The sequence below is a fragment of the Lissotriton vulgaris genome, chromosome 6 (genome assembly GCF_964263255.1).
Source record: "Lissotriton vulgaris chromosome 6, aLisVul1.2, whole genome shotgun sequence".
Classification (NCBI taxonomy): domain Eukaryota; kingdom Metazoa; phylum Chordata; class Amphibia; order Caudata; family Salamandridae; genus Lissotriton; species Lissotriton vulgaris.
In genome coordinates this window covers 1,426,256,321-1,426,272,827 of record NC_141694.1, presented here as the reverse complement: position 1 = coordinate 1,426,272,827, position 16,507 = coordinate 1,426,256,321, and positions in this window count along the sequence as shown.

Sequence of the window (16,507 nt, the reverse complement as noted above, 5' to 3'; positions counted from 1 at the left end):
AATTCCTACTAATTATTAATGAATTTAACATAATTAAATTACTTCCCACCCTATTCCCCTATAAACCCACAACCCACTACAGTACTAAAAGACAATATTTAATTAAATTACATTAAAAATAAATAAAACATAATAAATACAATATAATATACACAAAATTTATTTAAAAATCGATAATAGTAACATCGAAATTATTTATTTCGATATTATTGACATCGATATTTAAAACTTTGAAATTACTAATATCATACTAATATCGATATTAAGACTGTCAATATTACTTACCTCCTATATCATGTCCCATCGATATTTAAAATTCCATATAATTGTATATTGAAATTTAAAACTCGATATTTTGTCTGTGTACCGTTGGGAAGAATAGACATCTTCACTACAGCAATTCTTTCAGCCAATGACAGTGGTAGGCGTGTCCAATGGAAGACTTGGTCTGTAATCTTGGCAATGACAGGTTTGTAGTTCATTCTGAGCACAGAGTCAGGGTTCATGTGCACCCAGATCCCCAGGTACTTCACAGGATCTGCAGACCAGCAGAGCAGGTACTCCAGGACCATCTCCTGGGTGCAGTCCATCAGTAGGAAAACAGACTATACTTTGCCCAGTTTATTCCCACCCCGAGTGCCTCTCAAACAGAATGTATTCGCGTAGTAGGGATGCCAGTTGCATGGCCGGCTCACGAACATATAACATCATATCGTCCGCATAGAGCGATATGGCCATCAGGTGCTTCCAGAAACCCAGAGAGGCCTCTGGGCTCTTTTGCTGTATCTTACATGCTAACTGCTTGAACGGCAATGAAAGGAGCATTGGGGAGAGTAGGCATCCCTGCCTGGTGTCCCTGCTGTAGCGGCCGGATTCTCGGACCAGATAGGATCAGCTCCTCAGAGCACCTCCAACCCAGCCGGAACGTAACCACCTCCCTCCTCAGGACCCATCTGTCCAGGCACCTGGGTACCTACCTGAGGATGGGGAACTCGCAATATACAAGCTCATATCATCAGAAACACCACTAAATCTATAGGGATTACTAGGAATACTCACTGATCACTAAGGACGTCCATGCCCTACACCACACTCATACCTCATAGTCTCGCGACCACATGGGCCCAGACTAATCTACCCTGGGGCAGTTCTGATTATTTACCATTAGACACTGGTTACACCCAGTGCTCGCTCAAGATAGGCACTTTATCCCCCCAGTGCTCTCACTATTTCATCCAGGGCCCAAGCCACAATCCTGTGGGTATACACACTGACCACAATCAGTGCTCTCACTAATGCCACTCTCTCTCTAGCAGCAATCTCACTACACACCGTGTCCCTCCGGTGCTCTCACAAGCCACAATCTTGTGGGTATACACACTGACCACAATCAGTGCTCTCACTAACGCCACCGTCAGCGATCTCACTACACACCGTATCCCCCCGGTGCTCTCATTAATGCCGCTACACAACGACGATCACTTTCCTATGAATACCTTCAGCTCTCTCTCTCTCTATGTCGGGAAGTTTCTCTCACTATTCACTAGAGGTTCACTACTACAATAATATTATGGAATGGCCGAATTACTTAGTGTATAACTTATTCTCCTAGCTCAAGGGCTCCTCTCTCTCCCTAATTATTCAGTGGCTACTTACCTGATCAGGGGTAGCATTTGTTCTGGCTGTAACACCTGACTAGAAGAAAAGGGTACCTGTACTATAAGAACAAGAGACACACACTGTATGCAAAAGTTATTCCCTGATTTAGGCGCTCCTATTTCCTTTTGATCCATCAGTTACTATATATAGCATCTGGTTAGAAGAAAGGTTAGCTCTATCATAAGAACAACACATGCACACTGGTTCACTAAGAACTGGGGTATCTTTATTACAATAACAATAAAATGGGAATAGACACATACACAGATCTGCGGGGTCTCTGTAAAGCTTTATTACTATACTACATCCACATGTAACTAACAGGGACTGTCACACCACAGAAAGAAAAAGGATTAGCAATAGGGACAAGGTTAATATTTAAAGATAAGGACCAATATCACCTGAGGAGTGTGGGGTCTTGCTCTAGCTGTCATCTGGGCTCCTCTCTCGTCTGTGCCATAGCTCGTCTTAGATCCTCTCCTGCACTCTTGGACACACATCTGCGCTGATCACTCTGCACTGGATTCCTCTCCCCCACGAACTCTCTCCACCTTCCAACTTCAGTCTAATTGTTTCTGCCGCTCTGATAACCGTTCGCTCCACTAGCTTCTTCACTCTGTCTAATTGTCTCTATTCCAATGTCCAATTCACTCCAGCTGCTCCCACAGATTAATCCACGATATAACTTCAGTCTCTTGCAAAAGGCATTACTTTAGACTCCAGCTGTTCACAACTCCTCCTGATAAGTAACTGCTTCTGACTGCTTCCTTCAGTTCCAGCTCACTGACTGACTGTCTGTCTTCTCTCTGTTCCAAGCATCTTCTGTCTCTTCTCCTCTGCTCCAACTCCTCTCCTTCTGCACTCAACTCTTTCTGCTCCAATCATCAACTGAACTCCTTCCAATTCAAACTCTTTCTGATTCTCCACTCCTTCTGCAACTCCACTCCTCTCCTCTGCTCCAATCCAACTCAACTCTTTCTGCAACTGCACTCCTCTCCTCTGCTCCAATCCAACTCAACTAACTGACTCCGCCTCTGCACTTCACTAATATGGAATGCTGTCTCCTCATGGAAAGTTCCAGCCATCAGCCCGCCGCCCATCAGATCTCTGCACCACTCCGCGTCAAGGACACACACCCAGCCGGCCGGCCTTTTGTGGTGTCTTCCACACAGAGAATAATACAGCCTACCGATAAGGGCTGGCCCAGACCGGATCTCTCCAAGTGAACAACAGCTCAAAACTAAAATATTACCTTTACCCTGCAAGCATCTCAGTTCTGCAGGGACAGAAAGCAAAATTGAGTCTCTCTAGTTCTGGGCCTTGTAGGCCTGAGAAGGATGTTATAACACTTAGCTCTGTCAAAGTACCTACACAAACCATACCAATATGTAATATGAAGTCAGGACTACAGGATCCACCCTCTACTATAGGCAGGATGATGGAAGGACACATAATTATGTCAAAGCCAATAGGCAATAGATGGATTAGAGTCAAGTATAAGGGATCTATCATCATATTAAGCAGCTATCCTCTAGTTTATGCTTCTAGGTCTGGAAAAAGGCTTTAAAAGGACCAACACAAAGCAAGAATACAGATTCAAGATGTTAGCAAGCTTAAAGTCATCATCACTCAGAAATAGAGCCAAAAACCATGTCAGAACACCTGCATATTGAGAATGTATCAGATACACACTCATTAATGCATCAGCCCGGCGACCGGGCCAGTGTACAAGAGTAGCGCCCAGTTTAGAAAAAACAGTGGCATTCCCATTCTTCTCAGGACAACAAACATGTATCCCCATTGTACCAACTCGAAGGCTTTTGCCACATCCAGAAGCACCGCCACTGGCAGGAGCTTGGGGTCTAAGTGTATAGTCCTTATGTTATGTATGGTGGATCACTTGGGACGAATTCCGACTGGTCAGGAAGGATCAAATTTTGGATCAGGGGGTTGTAGCCTGTTATTTTTGCCAATAGTTGTTTGTCAATGTTTATTAGGGACAGTGGTCTATACAACTCGCATTAATTAACATCCTTGTCTGGCTTTAGAAGTGTAATATTCAGACCTTCCCTCAGGGTGGGGTAGAGCGTACCAGAGTCATATGCCTCAGCAAATACCTCAAGCAAGAGCAGGGCCAGGACCTCAATATAAGCCTTTTAAAATTCACTGGGCGGCCCATCTAGGCCTGACGCCTTACAGGTTGGGAGGACCAATATAGCTTCTTTTACATTCTCCACATCAAAGGGCTGAGTCAAGAATTCACGCTGACCATCAGATAGTCACCCTATTGCAATATCATCCAGATAGCTGGAAATTTCATTCTCGCTAGCCGAGGGCCTAGTCCTATATAAATTGGTGTAAAAGACAATAAACACCATACTAATCTCCGGGGTGGAGTGACGAACGATGGAGTCCTCATCCACCATCTCCACAATATGTTCCTGTCCTTTAGGAAGAGACGATTTGTGTACCAGCGATCGACTCGGTCTTCCACCCTCTCCATAGAAACACGCCTTACATCTCCTAGACCAGAGTACTACCTCCTGGTCTGCTGTCTCATTGTGTACCGATACCAATTCCCTAATTTGAGCCAGAGTAGCGGGCGAGGGACGTTGTTCATATTCACGCTCCAGTGCACTGTTCTTAGCAGCTAGACCACTTATTCTATTCCTGATATCCTTCAAAACACTATCCTGTGTCTCATGACATTCCCCTCTAATTGTTACCTTAAAGGCTTCTGGAAGTGTGCCTGCGCTTCAACTGAGCACTCATTTTCCAAGAAAAAGTTAGAGATAGTAGCCCCAATCATGGCTCGGAACACTGGGTCTAGTAGGGAAGATTGCTGTAACCTCCACTAAAACGGTGGCCTAACATGTGCAGGGACACTAAGCTCTAAAAGCACAGGAGAATGATCAGAGAACCTTTTTGCCAAGTGTTTAATAGGGACTGGCCAGGGGTACACTTCCTTGGAAACCAACCTAGACCAGGAGCCATGAACTGTAGACAAAATTGTACTCTCTCTTCCAGCTGGATTTCAGTACCTCCAAAGATCCTCAAGACCCTTAGCATCCATCAGCTCAACCATCGCCTGAACAGCCTGTTTCCCTGCTCGACGGCATCCACAGAGCGGTCGAGACTGGGATCCAGGCAAGCATTTAGATCACCACCCCATATTACTACAGAGGAAGGGAAGGAGGATTTACGCCTCCATATATCATTAAAAATGCCATATCATCGATGTTGGGGCTATAGGGTTTAACAATTAGAACTGTCGTGCCATCCAGTTTGCCCAGGGCCAGAAGCACCCTTCCCTGATCATCGGCTTAGGACTTAATTAAAGTGAAAGAATTACCATTCTTGACTGGAACCAACACTCCTCAAGAATTGGAAGAATACGATGCTGCAACATGTACTACAGCCCAATGATCCTTCACATTTTGTTCCCTATGTTTAGTGAGATGTGTCTCCTGAAGAAACACGACCTGCACATCCTGCCTGTCCAGAAATGCTAACACATTACAGATCTTTTTGGGGTTGTTAAGCCCACGTACATTCCATGTTATTAACTTAATAATACCACCCAGACATGCATTTAACCATCATACATTGCAAGAGACCACTTTGCATACATTCCAGGAAGGACCATCATGCTACCAAATAAGCTGCATCTACACTACACAGTGTCTGCCAAGTTGCCCTGCTCCCCATCGGACCTCCCACCCACTTCAGCACCGCCCCAACTTGCTAAAGACATCCTAATGAAATACCGACAATCCCCTCAACAAAAACATAACCAAGAGAAATAGTTGGGATACACTCATTAGGGAGCACTGAAGTGCATTCAGCCTCCCAGTGGAATAGGTGGTGGCTGAACTTGTCCATAGTGCTAACCTGACAGTTCAGTCAATGTTCAGTGCCTGTGACGCCTCCGTTAATCCCTCCTTCTTTACAGCGCTCACATGAGCAACAAGACATGTGCCCATCCTGAAGCCCCCACATAATTCAATGTTTCGTATGTTGTTGACCAGCTTCGATGAACGCCCCATCTCACAACAACCACCAAAGCAGTCCACATCCATGTGTTCACGGTTATGCAGGCCCAAATAAAGACTCACTGTTCCTCGTCATCTGGATCACTAGCGGTGTCACGACAATGCTTCTTCAGTTATGAAATGATCCATGGCAGCCTTTAGGTAATTGAAGATCTTGGGGACCCTTCCAGTCCAATCCTCAGGCGTGCAGGACAGAGCATAGCATATGGGATGCCCTCCGCCAACAGCAACTTTTGAGTTGTGCAGACTCCTGTCTCACCACCTGAACAGCCGTGGTAAAATCCGGGAAGAAAGCCAACACATTCCCCTGGTAGTTAATTGTGCTTTTTTCTCTGGCCATTCTGAGGATAGTGTCCTGATCTCTGTAATTTAGCAGCAGCGTGACTATAGGTCGCAGCGGGGCGCCGGGGATCAGGCAAGCCACCAGGGATTGGTGTAAATGCTCCATGATCAGCATCTGCGACGGATTGTCCACCCCAAAAATATCTTCGATCATTCCCTCCACATATACCTCCATCTTCCCAGTGTTGGTAGACTCTGGCAGACCCATAATCCTTAGGTTGTTTCTCCTGGATCTTGCCTCCAAGTCTTCATTCTTCACCTGGATAAGAGCCAGCACTTTTTCCTTATTCAAGATTTTGGTAGAGACAGTGTGCATGTCGTCTTCAGCCGGAAAAACACGCTTCTCAACTTCACCCAACTTGGTGTCCTGCTTGTCAAGCTGTGCAGCCATATGATCTCTGTGTAAGTTTAGTGCATCAATCTCCCCATCAATTGACTGTAAGCTATGCTGCATCACCATAAGTATGGATTCCAGAGTCTGGGCAGCGTCTGATGGAGCCTCAGCCTCAGAGTCCGAGGCCTGTCTGGTCTGCGATCTGCCTTTGTTTGCTCATTTCAAACATGAGGCGGGATTGTGTCTTATTCTTTTTTACCATTGTAGCAATAGCAGTCACCTTACACCACTACTCAGTCTGGCATAAGAAACCACACAGTGGAGTAGGTCTCTTACTTGCATAGTTGCCTATAGGATACAGATGTGAATGGCTCCACTTCTTGGATCTGATGATATGTCGCTATGTCCCTACAAGCCTCCACAGCCCCAGGCGCCATCAATAACGTGCGCAGTCAAAGGACTCACCACCTCCTAAGCAGTCAGCTGATATTTACTAGTTCTAGAATTGGATATCCCTGCAGCCCGAGCACCTTTGTCCAGTCTCCTCCACAACAGCAGCAGCCCAGATGTCCAAATGGCCGGTCCACAGCTCTCCCCCTCTCTCACTGCCCGTCAGCCAGCAGCGCACTTACCTCCAAGAGTCACCATGCAGTGGGGAGTACTCAAGCCCTCTGAACCAAGATGTCGCCAATCGTGCAGCCAGGTGTCTGCGGGAGCCAGCGCGACTACAGTGCCAAATCAATTTAGTAAATCAAGTCGACAGGGGAGTCCTGTCATTCCAAGCCATAGCAGAAGGGTAACCCAGGAGACGCACCTAGGCCCTTATAACAGCCCCAACAGCAGGAGAGGAACTTACGAGCCTGCCCACCTCTACCACAGTAAAATCGCTCACAGCGGCCACAACGTGCCTGGTGAGCGGCGTCCTTCTATTCCAGCAGCGTCGGCACTACCCAAAAGGCCTTATGGCTGCAATGGCTCGGTTGCTTGGACCTCCACTGCTCCTCCGCCACCCCCGCAGACAATTTCTGAGCAGGCAGTACCTTCAGTCTCATCCTGGGTACTTAGTTAGTTCAGGGCCACATTAGTTGTAGCTGTCTGCCACGTCTGGGAGCAGGATTGTGGACGGATTGCAGAATGGCCGGCAGAGCTGCACTAAGGTGCAGCCATCTTGCTGTGCACACTCTAGGCCCTCAGTCCCCATTTCTTGACCCCTAACTAACAAACTATCAAATTGGCAATGGATATCATGGTTACTGGGCGGAGACTTTAACTGCGTGAGAGACCCTGCCCTTGATCGCTCCTTTCCTCCACTCCCAGGAGCACCAATTGTGCTTGCTGTGAGAGCATTGAGCACACAGATGGTGCATTGGCAATTAGAAGACATTTGGTGGCAGCGCCATCCCGCAGACAGAATATATACTCACTACTCAGATTTGCACTGACTCCATGTAAGATTAGACAAACTGGTATACACTAACCGATTGTCCGAGTGGTAACCAAAACTGAGTACATGGGCAGGACACACTCAGATCACAACCCACAATTTCCGCAGCTAACATGGCATACTGCTTTGGCTGCCATCCCTATGTGGCACCTGCAGCCAGAGACAGTAGAAGACCCCCCATTTCTTGTGTGCCTAAGCTCTGGCATCACTACCTCCTTAAGTGATAATGAGCTCACAGTGTCCTCGCAACTCATAGTATTAGACGCCTTTAAAGTTGTAATACAGAGACAATGCCTGAACACGCAACTAGGACTGCTCACATCTATAGAAGAAGACCATAAAAAGGTGGAAGACAGGCTACTTTGCTTCGAAACCCAGGTAATAGAATCTTCAACTCTACAGATCCAACTAGCAGAAAAAAGAACAAAACTTAACTCTGAAATGGAGAGATTAAGATGTCTAAATTATAAGTCACATTCAGGCCACACACTGCTGCGGACCGAGCAAGACGCTTACTGGCCAGGATCATTCGACAGGAGGACTCCCGGACACCTATAACAACGATCCGCGCTTTGGGAGGTACGCTACTTTATACTCAGAGATACATGCAGAATTCCTGCCACACTACTCTGAGCTATACAAGTCAACAGCTGAGGCCTCACCAGACTGTTCCTGTCCACAGCATCTCACTCTTGAGCAGCATCTGGAACTGGATAAATCGATCACCCCAGAAGAAATACTCGCAGGTATCTGAGCACTGGCCACAGGAAAGGTTCCGGGACCAGACGGGCTGCCGACTGAATTTTATAAAACCTATGCAACGTTGCTTGTACCACAGTTAAAATTACAGTACGAAGACTTGCTATCGTCTTTCATCCTCACAGCGTTGCAGCATGAGGCCGTGCTCATCTCTCTTCCTAAGCTTGACAGAGACTGGACAGAGTTGTTATCCTACAGAACGCTGGCACTGCTTGGAACTGATTTCAAAATGTTGGCCAGTATCATATTGGTGCAGTTGGCCCCACTGATGCCAACACTGGTACACCCAGACCATGATGGTTTTATGCCGGAAAATACAGCAAGCAGTGAGAGAGCTGATGATTTTGGGGTCCTCCCTAACCTAGGGAAGAGAACCAAGCAGATGCCTCGAACACAAAGTATTTAACAACAAGGGGTGGTGATGGACAGAGTTTCAGAATTAAGCAGAATACTCTCACCCAGTCAAGAGATCAGGGCTAGATCCAACACCGTTTTTTAGCTCACTGCACAATCCCAGCTCAGAACCGGGCTATATGCAAATTAGTCTGTTCCTGTCCCAGTGCATGATGGGACCAGGGCAAACCAAACTACCAAGCCAATTCTTACACTGGGAAGGAAACAAGCTACCGGGGACCGGTTTCTGGCATTTCAGTCGTCGTCGGCCCGGCTTGCTTGAATCCTGATGGTGCAATGAGCAAGGGACTCACATCTGAGTATACCCTTCCACACTTAGGGTGGACAAAATATTTAACAACACGGGGTGGTGATGGACAGAGTTTCTGAATTAAGCAGAATACTCTCACCCAGTCAAGAGATCAGGGCTAGATCCAACACCGTTTTTTAGCTCACTGCACCATCCCAGCTCAGAACCTGGCTATATGCAAATTAGTCTGTTCCTGTCCCAGTGCATGATGGGAACAGGGCAAACCAAACTACGAAGCCAATTCTTACACTGGGAAGGAAACAAGCTACAGGGGACCGGTTTCTAACATTTCAGCCGTCGTCGGCCCGGCTTGCTTGAATCCTGATGGTGCAATGAGCAAGGGACTCACATCTGAGTATACCCTTCCATGCTTAGGGTGGACAAAATATTTAACAACAAGGGGTGGTGATGGACAGAGTTTCAGAATTAAGCAGAATACTTTCACCCAGTCAAGAGATCAGGGCTAGATCCAACACCGTTTTTTAGCTCACTGCACCATCCCAGCTCAGAACCCGGCTATATGCAAATTAGTCTGTTCCTGTCCCAGTGCATGATGGGAACAGGGCAAACCAAACTACCAAGCCAATTCTTACACTGGGAAGGAAACAAGCTACCGGGGACCGGTTTCTGGCATTTCAGACGTCATCGGCCCGGCTTGCTTGAATCCTGATGGTGCAATGAGCAAGGGACTCACATCTGAGTATACCTTTCCACGCTTAGGGGGGACAAAATATTTAACAACAAGGGGTGGTGATGGACAGATTTTCAGAATTAAGCAGAATACTCTCACCCAGTCAAGAGATCAGGGTTAGATCCAACACCGTTTTTAAGCTCACTGCACCATCCCAGCTCAGAACCTGGCTATATGCAAATGAGTCTGTTCCTGTCCCAGTGCATGATGGGAACAGGGCAAACCAAACTACCAAGCCAATTCTTACACTGGGAAGGAAACAAACTACCGGGGACCGGTTTCTGGCATTTCAGCCGTCGTCGGCCCGGTTTGCTTGAATCCTAATGGAGAGACCCCGATGATGAAGCATGACACCAAGGGGCCAGTTGGTGTGTGAGGGGTATTTTACACAACACTGAGTGTCCCCCAACCTTGTGGTGCACACTGGAAGTAGGATTCTTCTTGTTTAATTATCAGTGCCTGTGGAGTAGGAATCCTATCTTTTTAAACCCACACATAGTCAACCTTGTCAACGCTCTCGCGTAGTCGCAGGTCGCAGCATGCCGCATCCCTCTAGCGGGGTGCGAAGACCCCGATGATGAAGCATGACACCAAGGGGCCTGTTGGTGTGTGAGGGGTATTTTACACAACACTGAGTGTCCCCCATCCTTGTGGTGCACACTGGAAGTAGGATTCTTCTTGTTTAATTATCTGTTCCCATGATGCACTGGGCCAGGGACAGACTAATTTGCATATAGCCAGGTTCAGAGCTGGGATGGTGCAGTGAGCTAAATAACGGTGATGGATCAAGCCCTGATCTTTGGACTGGGTAAGAGTGGTCTGCTTAATTCAGACACTCTGTTCATAACCACCCCCTTTTCTGAATCGAACACAAAGAGCACATCGTGCTGACTGATTCAGTGGTGGTCCCATCCTCCTAGGGCCACCCCAAGCACAGTTATGGGCCAAAATACAATCCCAACCAAAGGCCCTGCAAAGCATTATGGGACGGGATTCTAGAGAACAGTGAATATTATAGCATTCAATATCAAAACATTCCTCAAGGGGCAGGCTCTCCCGCTTAGCTGAGAGCAATACTATAATATTCACTGCACTCTAGTCTCTCGCCCCACAATGATTAGCTGGGTCTTTGGATGGCATTTTATTTTTCCCCATAACTTTTCTTGGGGTGGTCCTAGGAGGATGGGACCACCACCGAATCATTCAGCATGAAATGCTCTTTGTGTTCAATCAATCAATCAGGGGTTTGTAAAGCATGCTACTCACCACGAGGTTCTCAAGGCGTTGGGGGAGCCGCTCCGGATCTGTCGAAAAGCCATGTCTTGAGATCCTTTCTGAACGTGTGCAGAGTCGGGGAGCATCCAATGTCAACATGTAGCTTGTTGCAGGTCTTGGCTGCAATGTAGGAATAGTCTCTCCTGCCGGTACTGTTTCTGCAGATGTGGGGGACCTCTGCCAGGGCAAGATCTGCGGAGCGGAGGTCCCTCTTGGGTATGTGGAAGGATACTCTCTTGTTGAGTTATTTGGTTCCGATGTTGTTGAGTGACTTGTAGGCGTGGGTGAGGAGTTTGAAAGTGACCCTCTTCTCGAAGGGGAGCCTGTGGAGGCCTCGTAGATGTTGGGTCATGTGCTTGTGACTGCGGCGTTCTTGATGGTTTGGAGTTGCCGTAGTCCAGTCTGCTAATTATGAGTGCATGGGTGATGACCCTTCTGCAGTTGGGGGGATCCATTTAAAGGTCTTACGGAGAATGCGAAGGCAGTTGAAACTGGTGGAGGTGACTGCGTTGATCTGGCGGTTCATGGAGAGGGAGGAGTCAAGGGTGATGCAGAGGTTCAGATCGTGGTTTTTCAGGGTGGGAGGGTTCCTGAGGGCAGACGGCCAACAGGTGTTGTCCCAGGCGGATGTGCAGGGTCCGAGGATTAGGACCTCAGTCTTCTCTGAGTTGAGCTTCAAGTAGCTGGCTTACATCCAGGCTGCCACGTTCTTCATTCCTTCCTGAAAGCAGAGTCAGGAGTCTTCAGGATTCTTCATGAGTGAAAGGATGATCTGGGTATCAACGGCGTAGGATACGAAGCTGAGCCCATGCTGTCTGACGATGGCGGCCATGTGGATGTTGAAGAGCGTAAGCCTGAGCGAAGATCCTTGGAGTACTCTGCAGTTGATGCCAGTGAGTTCGGAGAAGAAGGGAGGGAGTCTGATCCTCTGGGTTCTGCCGGAGAGGAAGGATTGGATGCAGTTAAATGCGGCTCCATGTATCCCCGCATCGTGGAGTCTGGCTGTGAGCATGCGGTGTGAAACCGTGTCGAAAGCTGTGGAGAGGTCTGGAAGGATGAAGGCTGTGGTGTGTCTATGGTCGAGTAGCATGCGCATGTCGTCGGTGGTTGCGAGCAGGGCGGTCTTGGTGCTGTGGTTTCTGTGGAAACCAGACTGGGAGGTGCCTAGGATGGAGTTCTCTTCGATGAGGCCAGTCAGCTGGGCGTTCACGAGTCTCTCTGTGACTTTGGCTGTGAAGGGGAGGAGAGAGATGGGCCGGTAGTTTTTCAGGTTCGTAAGGCTGGCTATTGGTTTCTTTAGGAGGGGTTTCACCTCCGCCCGTTTCCAGTCGTCTGGGCAGATGCCGGATCTGAGGGAGGTGTTGAGCGTCCTTCCTAGTTTGGGTGCTGTGCTGTGCTGACCTCCTGCCTGCTTCCTGCTGCCCTCTTTCCTGGGGAGGAGGAACTGTACCTGCAACCCACCTTGAACCCAGGACCCACGAGTGACTTGAAGGGCTAGTCTGCTGGTCACCTCATCTGAGTCTCAGGGACAAAACTGGATCCCCAACAGCTCATGGATCTGGTTTCAGCAGGTTCCTGACCCCCAAGAGGTGGGTCTCAGGTCCTGAACCCTGGGTATGACTTGTGAGCTCTTAAAGGCAAGCTTTTGGGCTCTTTGCGACCAGACATGGGTCAGTTCGCACTGGAACTGTGCTGCTCACACCTAAAATCAGCGCAAGCCTTCATCTCTTCACACAGCAGCAGCTTCAGCCCGTAGGGGTCCTCAAACACGAATCTCTAGCCTGGCCTACTTTTTTTGCAATGCCAACTGCTGATGGCAATGCTCTCCTTGCTCCCAGTGACCCTCTCTAATGTGAGTGGGACTCTTGACAAAAAACTAAAGAAGGTAAACCTTCAAAAGGACATATCTGGCACTGTATCTGACTAGCATTGCGGTTGGCCTGAACTTTTTACTTTGTGGTCCAGCGTGACCAGATAGCTTAAGTTGGTGCTTTATGCTTTTAGGCACTATATTGCATTTTTTTTTTTTAATTCATAACTCTATTTCATTTTGTTTTTCTTTATATATACAGTTTGATTAATGTTTGGATAGCAAAGAAAACATCAAATTCCAGAAGTGAAGGGACATAATAAGTTACTTATCCATCAAACAAGATCAGAACAAAATAAAAGGCAAGGCTAACCCAACAACATTGGTTGTATAGAGACAAATCCACCATAACTTCAATGCATAACCACGCAACAGTGAGAAGGGTGCTGTGGAGGCAGAACGAAAAGAGAAACTAGGCAGGCAAGCACTATGAAGGAGCCGCAACCGCCAACCAGCCCCGAACGGGGTCCCAGATCCTGCCCACCTTTCTCCTCTGAGGGTAATTCTCAGACCCATCTCTTACCTACTTGTACTCAAGAATTACGGCTGCCAGATTCACGGAGCAGGAGACTCACCACTAAAAAGCCAAAAACATGTCAACACTAGTCTTGCCAGCGAAATCGAAAAACATATATAATTCATACAGGTAGGAAGGAATAGCTGATGTATGTTTCAGTATGATAAGCTTCGAATCAGATATGACCGCAAGGTTAAAGATGCCATACATATTGCCAAAAACAAATCCCCAATACAAACGCAACATAGAACAAGATGCAAAATCCTGAACCAAATTGGCTCCTACAAGTCCACAGCAGAAACAATGATCCTTTGGCCATAGCTTCATGATGAATAGCCGGTGTGGAGTATAGTACCAGCCATTTATATATTTGAGATGATGTACCTTAATACATGACACATTCAAAGCTAAGAGAGACAATACATTATATCGCCGGAGGTCAGCAACCTTTTCTTCCATGTTGAGCAGATCGCTTCATTTATTTGCCCTCCACTGGAACAGATCCTCCAGATGATCCTGAGTACACAGATATATTACCCTTGTATACCTGCCCGATGTTTCTCATTAGCAGGGCATTCCTTTCAAGGTCCAGGCCAGGGTTATAAGAGCAACTCAAGTAGTCTTCCTTAGGACTCAAAATAAACTGCTGCAGCTGCTGTATATTCCCAAATGAAGAGAGAACATTTGCATCAACTAGCTGACCTAAATTCTAAAGGTTAACCCTACCCCAGGGTTCTCTAAAGCTGTCATGAATACCATTAGGAAGATTAAGATTATAGCCCTAATACATGAGCCGAATAAATGGTGTGAAAATATGTGCTTAAGGTAACTCCAAGTAAGTGGGAAAACTTTTAACGTCTTAATGCAGTATAATGACACTGTTTCCACAATACCCACAGTGGGGACAATTAATTCGCCAAGCAGAAGAAACTCTGTAAACATATGCCCTTGTGGCCACACCCCAACCACCAGAATTTGTGAAATATTGATGCCAAATAATAAAACCTCAGAACCGGAAGTGTGACCCCACCATCTTCCTTAGGCTGTTGTAAGAATTGGATCTTACAGCGATTCCTCCGATAACACCGAATAAACTTCTGCCATAGTGTTTAGTAAAGAACGTCACTAGGAGAAAAAGTGTAATACAATACAAAAAAGTAAACATACTGAGGGAGGATAATCATCTTAATAGGACAGCAACACCCAATAAGGCATAAATGAAAACAATACCAATTAGAAAAAACTTCTACATAATGTTGATACAGCTTCCCATAGTTATTCTCAAGGGTCTCTGAGATGTTAATGGTTAGAGTAACCGCAACATACACCAAAGACTACCCATCTCTCATCCTGACCAAGAGGAGCCGCTTTGGATAAAATCTGAGTCTTATCAGAATTTAACTTGTACTCAGTGACTTTTCCAAATGATTGTGCCACTGCAACCACTGCATGTAGGCCTCAGATTGGAGCAGTGCGAACTGGCCATCTAGACTGCAAAGTCATTTGCGCAGGCCAGTTTTTTAAATTTCGGGATGATGAATTTCCAGAGACTGAATCTCTTCCAACGATTTTTCTGCCATAGTGTTTAGTAAAGAACGTCACTAGGAGAAAAAGTGTAATACAATACAAAAAAGTAAATATACTGAGGGAGGATAATCATCTTAATAGGACAGCAACACCCAATAAGGCATAAATGAAAACAATACCAATTAGAAAAAACTTCTACATAATGCTGATACAGCTTCCCATAGTTATTCTCAAGGGTCTCTGAGATGTTAATGGTTAGAGTAACCGCAACATTCACCAAAGACTACCCATCTCTCATCCTGACCAAGAGGAGCCGCTTTGGATAAGATCTGAGTCTTATCAGAATTTAACTTGTACTCAGGGACTTTTCCAAATGATTGTGCCACTGCAACCACTGCATGTAGGCCTCAGATTGGAGCAGTGCGGACTGGCCATCTAGACTGCAAAGTCATTTGCGCAGGCCAGTTTTTTAAATTTCGGGATGATGAATTTCCAGAGACTGAATCTCTTCCAACGATTTCTGAGATTGAATAAACAGTTCTATATATAACTCTGGATCTACCGATTGGATATTTTTCGATTTTGGTATGGTTTTTTTTTATTTTATTTTACTTTATCTTTCTAACCTGGTTTGGGATTTTTTTATGTGGGGTTTTCACTGTTTTACTGCTTTAATTGATGTACAAATACTTTACACATTTTCTCTGAGTTAAGCCTGACTGCTCTGTTCCAAGCTATCAGGGAGTTGAACATAGGTTAATTTGCGTTTTCTTGTGCCTTAAACTGACTAGAATTGTGGTTGCTTCTTCACCAAGGCTCACACACCGGTGAACCATTATCCCATTTTTTAACACTATGGAACAGCTCCTCTGTGTCCCACTGAGAGTAAACAAAATTAGCAGCTTGATATTTTCAAATATTGTACGCAGGGTAAACTACATATGACACTGATTCAGAGTTACCAAAAGGCTCTCTTGTATGGTGCTCCAAACTGTGACTGAACCTTTTCCACATGCATTGTCAGAGGAGGGCTGACTCATAATTCTTCTCTGTGCATATTCTATGCTGTTTCCATTTCTTTCCAAAAGCTTTGTTAAATGACTAAACCTGTCTCTTTCCAGACCTCACAAAACTACTGACAGACGAACATCATGGTATGTAACGTCACCGAGAGAGCCTTGGTAGAGGAGACAACCCGACAAAGGAAGTTGATCTATTTCTAAAAAGAGTCTGTTGTGGTCAAAGAGGCATACCAAGAGCCAGAGTAATTGAATCACCCGCACAGAAAATTCAGTGGAGTGAACTCGAAACGTGTCTCAAAGGGTGTTTTAAAA